Source organism: Narcine bancroftii, chromosome 3, assembly GCF_036971445.1.
Source record: "Narcine bancroftii isolate sNarBan1 chromosome 3, sNarBan1.hap1, whole genome shotgun sequence".
NCBI classification, from domain to species: Eukaryota; Metazoa; Chordata; class Chondrichthyes; order Torpediniformes; family Narcinidae; genus Narcine; species Narcine bancroftii.
Genome location: NC_091471.1, coordinates 182,689,560 through 182,695,559, shown reverse-complemented (window position 1 = coordinate 182,695,559; position 6,000 = coordinate 182,689,560).

Sequence of the window (6,000 nt, the reverse complement as noted above, 5' to 3'; positions counted from 1 at the left end):
CCCCTCTGTTATCCTTGCTGCCCTCAAGCTCTAAGACCATGTGATTGCCCAGAATCACTTCCACTGTCATGTTTAAAAAATATATACGTGATAAAGGGAACAGGCCTGAAACATTGGTTAGCTTTTACCTCCTGTAGACACCGTGTGAATGTTTCCAGCACATTTGTGTATTTGCACTCAACCCCAGCATCTGCAGACTTTCTTGGTGAACTGACGATCAATATCTTTGGAGATTTAGAGATGAACTGATTGGAATATTATGTTAAATTGGAGATTTCCTTTTGGTAAAGTGGACAGTAATTTATGTTTTAGATGGCTGTCAGCATGGCATTGACCATAACGTAGCGTTAACAGTTCTTCCTCAGCCTCCAGTATGTTTTTCAAGGAATAGTTTTATTTTATGCAGTGACCCTATGGAAAGTATCAGCTCTGAACAGTATCCTCTTCTTCCCTTTCATCATGAAGAGTCCTAGGCTCCACCTGACACTGGCTGCTCTCCTTAACCTACTGCGAGGTGAGTGTTGGCTCTGGAGGTCAGTGAAACAGAGGGGTTACAGCTTCTGAGGTTACACAGAATTTATTCTGCATATATCAGAGAAAATGTCTTCATATAGTTCATCCACCTGCTTCATTAACGTTCTTGAAGAGAGGAAATCTGCCACCCTTATCCTGTCTGGCTGATATGCAATTCAGTAATATGGCTTACTCTTAAAGACCCACTGAAATAGCATTGGTGTAATTGAAGTACTATACTCAGAGGTGCTGGAGGAACTCAGCAGGTTACATCCATAGAAAGTTAAAGGCAGATGACATTTTGTCCCTGAGACCTGATACTTTCTACGGATGCTGCATGACCTGCTGAGTGTCTCCAGTCTAATTTGTATATTGCCCTTGTACCTTGCACCTGCAGATTTTCTCATTTACCTCGAGAACCACTTGGGAACTGGCAGCAAATGCTGGCTTTGCTATTGAGGTCACAAAATGAATAAATAAATAAATAATGGTGAAGCTGTGAGATAGATCTCTGTCTGCAGCAACTTGCAATATGGCACTACCCTTGCTGTTTAGGATCCAGTGGAAATGTACCATAAATTGCTGGGTGCATCAAATAACCTTCTCGAGATCTTGGGCACAACAATCAGAGAGCACAATGGCATCTGGTTCCAGCTTTCCTGAAGTCATTCTTCAGAAAGAGCAAACATTCTGAAGAAAGAGGAGCAAGCAATCAGCTTTCCTCAGATGCTGCAGGCAGGAGAAGCATTGCTGCTTGGAGATAGTATGACTCTTGTAGATCAGCTCCACAGCTGTGCCTGGGATCCTTATAGGAATCCTGAGAACACAAGCAGAGGATGGATTGCATTGCATCCTGTCCTCGAGATGAATGAGAGGCTGGAAAGCCAGTATGTTGAAAGAGCTGATCTGACTGCAGTGACAAACAAGCAGCACACTGAAGAGAAGGATTCCTCTCAAACAAGATGGCAGAAGGCAACATGTTAAAGAGTGTGGCTATCATCCACAGTAACTTGCAGTTGAAGGAGGTCTGAGTAGTAAGTAACACCAAGTGTCCTCGAACCCTTTTGTTGTCTGTGCATGGTGTTACATCACAGACCAGCAGCAATAGAAATTCACGAAGAGACTGTAATTGTTTTTCTTTCAAAACAATTATTTAGAACTATTAATAATATAACATCTTAATTAAATTTACCTCAACTATGTGCGAATATAGTCACGCACGCGTGTTTGTGTGTGTGTGATACCCAAACCTTTACAGCTTGGGCACAATTCTGGGAAGTCATTCCACAGTTCAGACTTGGAAATTCTGTGTTGACTTTTAAACTGATGCTCAGAAGTAATCACGAAGGAGGTGGGAGAGACTGAGTGACTGGACTGTTGAAGACTCATACATCCTTGTTGAGTTTCTTGCTGAGATATATCCTTTCAGATGAACGATGGAACTCCTCTTTCCCTTGTGTAGGGGGAATGAAACAAGTGACTTCCACGATGCTTCCAAACCCCAGGCATGGGTCAGTCAAAATTACCATCACCTTGGACACAATTTTTTTTAAACTTTATTTAAAGATTTTATCACATGAATAAAACAAAAAAATTACATTTAAATAAAAATAAAAATAAAGTAATTATTACAACACAGCATTAATGACCTAACTTAAATCAGTCTAACAACCCTATATATACAGCCACTAAAAAAAATCTATATATATAAAAAAAACACCCTTCCCCCAAAATAAAGAGTGAAGAATTAATAAAGTTAATATTATATATAAAAAACACTCACAAACAAAAAAATTAACAAGTAAAATACTAATAAAAAAAGTTATCAAATCTAAAATATCACACATAAAACATATTTAAGTCAAACTTAATTGCATGTACTTAACAAATGCAGTCCACTTCAGCTTATAAAAAGACATCTTATCTTGAATTGAAAAAGATATCTTTTCCATAATTAAACAAGACTTCATCTCTAAATACCACCTATCTAAGGTTAGTATATTTCTATCTTTCCAAGTAAGCGCTATACATTTCTTAGCCACCGCTAAGGCTAAATAGATAAAAGAAATCTGATAATCATTTAAGCCTAAGTCAATTAATGATTGCATTAATAAAAATATATCAGGATCTAATACAACATAGATATTATATAAAGTATTAAATACAGATTGAATACCTTTCCAAAACTGTTGCAATCGATCACAAAACCAAACTGTATGTAAAAAAGTTTTGGCCGTCTGATCACAACGAAAACAACAATCTGACTTACTAAGACCAAACTTTTTTAATTTCTCTGGTGTTAAATATAATTGATGTATAAAATTATAATTAATCGCTAATCTAGCATTAATCAATTTCCGAATACTATTCTGACAAATTTCCATCCAGGCTTCTTCAGCTATTATAGAACTTAAATCTTTTTCCCATTTCAACTTATCTTTATCCCAATCTGTCTTGTTTTCATCTTCTTGTAAAATACAATACAAATCAGATATATACCCCTTTTTTGGTATAGAAAGTACATATTTCTCAAAACTAGTTTCAGGCAATAAAATCATATGATGGCCACATATCTGTTTTACAAATGATCTTAACTGATAGTATACAAATACAGAATTTCCACTAATACCAAATTTCCTTTGTAATTCCTCAAAAGAACAAAAACATCCTTCAAAAAAACAATCTGATAATTTTTTTATTCCTTTCCTTTCCCATTGTTTCAAAGTAATATTGGAGACTGTAAAAGGAACAAGTTGATTATTATATAATGGCAATCACCCAGACCATTTATTTTTAAGCACCAATTTATTCAGTTTATTTGTCCATAAATTCAATAAATGTTTCAATATTGGTACATCATAAGTTCATAATAATTTTTTATTCCATCGAATATTTTTTGAAATAACTGCCATTTCTATCTTTGCCCAACTAGGTGGGTCCTCTGTATTCATTAATGCACTAAGAAATTTAAATTGAGCTGCCTCATAATAATGTTGAAAATTTGGTAGTCTCAAACCTCCAAATTGAAAATCCCACATCGACTTTCTCATTGCTACTCTCGGAAATTTTCCCTTCCATAAGAAGTCTCTAACTGCTTTATATAAATCCTTAAAAAAACTTTAAAAAAAAAATAAGGAATTGATTGATACATATACTGTATCCGAGGAAAAATATTCATTTTTATAGTGTTAATCCTCCCCAATAAACCTAAAGGTAAATCCTTCCATCTAATCAAGTCTAATTTAATCTTTTTTTTATTAAAGGAAGATAATTAATTGAATATAAATCTTGATATTCTGTATTAACATTAATTCCTAAATATTTAATTTGTTTAGTCCATTTCAAATTTATAATATTTTAATATATTGAATAATCATCTTTGCAAATTGACAAAATTTCACTTTTAGCCCAGTTTACCTTATAACCAGATAAATGACTATAATTTTCTAAAGATTCTTGAATTGCTGGTAAAGAGATATCAGGATCCACCAAATATAATAAAACATCATCAGCAAATAGATTAATCTTATATTCCTCATTCAAAACTCTCATACCCTTCATACATTTTCATTTTGATGTATTAATTGTGCCAAAGGTTCAACAACTATGGCAAATAAAGCAGGTGACAATGGACATCCTTATCTAGTAGACCTTGTTAAATCAAAAGATTCTGAAATCTGCCCATTGGTAGCAACTCTAGCCTTCGGACTATTATATAAAGCCTTTATCAATCCAATAAACGAGGAACCAAAACAAAATTTCTCAAGTACTTTAAATAAAAACTTCCATTCCACTCTATCAAAAGCCTTTTCTGCATCCAACGAAACCACTATTGGATAATTAATTTGAGATTTAGATTTGTTTATCAAAGTTATTAAATGCAAAATAATATCAGACACTTATCTATTTTTTATAAATCCTGTTTGGTCTTTATGTATTATTTTAGGTAAATATTGAGCTAATCTATTAGCCATAACTTTAGCTACAATTTTATAATCCACATTTAACAACGATATTGGTCGATAAGAAGAAACCTGTAAAGGATCTTTATCTTTTTTTGGTATAACTGTAATTATAACATTAGAACAAGATTCAGGTAATTGAAAAGTTTTATAAATTTTCTGTATTACATTCTTATAAATAGAAGATATATCAACATTAAAAAAATTATAAAACTCCATAGAAAACCCATCTTCACCAGGTGCCTTTCCATTTGGCATATCTCTTGTTGCCATTTAAATTTCATTTTCTGTAAAAGATTTATCCAACTCTTGTCTATCTTCTTGATTCAGTTGTGGCAATTTAATGTTTTTCAAAAAAGAATCTATTGCATCTTCAGTTACATCTTTACATTCTGAAGTATATAATTTTTTATAAAAATTACAAAATTCCTCATTAATTTCTTTTTGTCTAAAAGTAATGTCCGATTTCTTTCTAATTGCTGGTATAATCCTAGATAATTGTTCTTTTTTTAACTGCCATGAGAGGACTTTATGAGCTTTCTTATCCCATTCATAAAACTTATGTTTAGTTCGATTCATTAAACATTCAAACCGATATGTTTATAATTCATTATACTTAAATTTTAAATTAGTTAACTGATTCTTTTGCATTTCGGTAGCATTTTTTTGAAATTCTTTTTCAGTAACAGTTATCTTTTTCTCTAAATCTTCAATCTCTCTGATTCTCTCTTTCTTTACTTTAGAAGCATAACTAATAATTTGACCTCGTAAAAAAGCTTTCATTGCATCCCATAAAACAAAATGACTAGAAACAGAATTATTATTATTACTAATAAAAGCCTCAATTTTTTTTAAAATAACGAATAAATTCTGGTTTTTGTAATAACATAGTATTAAATCTCCATCTTGGAGATCTCTGAACATCTTGCAAACTCTGATATTCTAATAATAGTAATGAATGATCTGAAACCAACCTTGCCTTATAATCCACAGATATAACCCTATCTTGCAAATGCGTTGAAATTAAAAAATAATCAATTCTTGAAAAAGAATTATGGCGTGAAGAATAAAAAGAAAAATCTTTCTCTGTAGGATTAAATCTTCGCCAAATATCAACTAAATTCAAATCTGTCATTATGTTAGTCACTTGTACTGCCATCTTAGATTTCTTAATTGCTCTTGGATACTTGTTCAATAAAGGCTCCAATACCACATTTAAATCTCCCCCAATCATCACATTAGAATTTGCTTGTCCAAGTAATAAAGACATGTCCACAACAAAAGCTGTATCCTCAACATTTGGAGCATAAACATCAAGCAAAGTCCAAGCTCGTTAAAGATTGTACAATTCAGTTTTAATAATCTTCCACCATTTTTCTCTTCATTCTGTAACTGAAATGGTAGATTCTTGTGCACCAAAATTGCCACTCCTTTTGCCTTTGAATTAAATGAAGAATAAAAAAACTTGTCCAACCCATTCATGTTTAAGTTTCAAATGTTCCTTATCCTTTAAATGAGTTTCCTG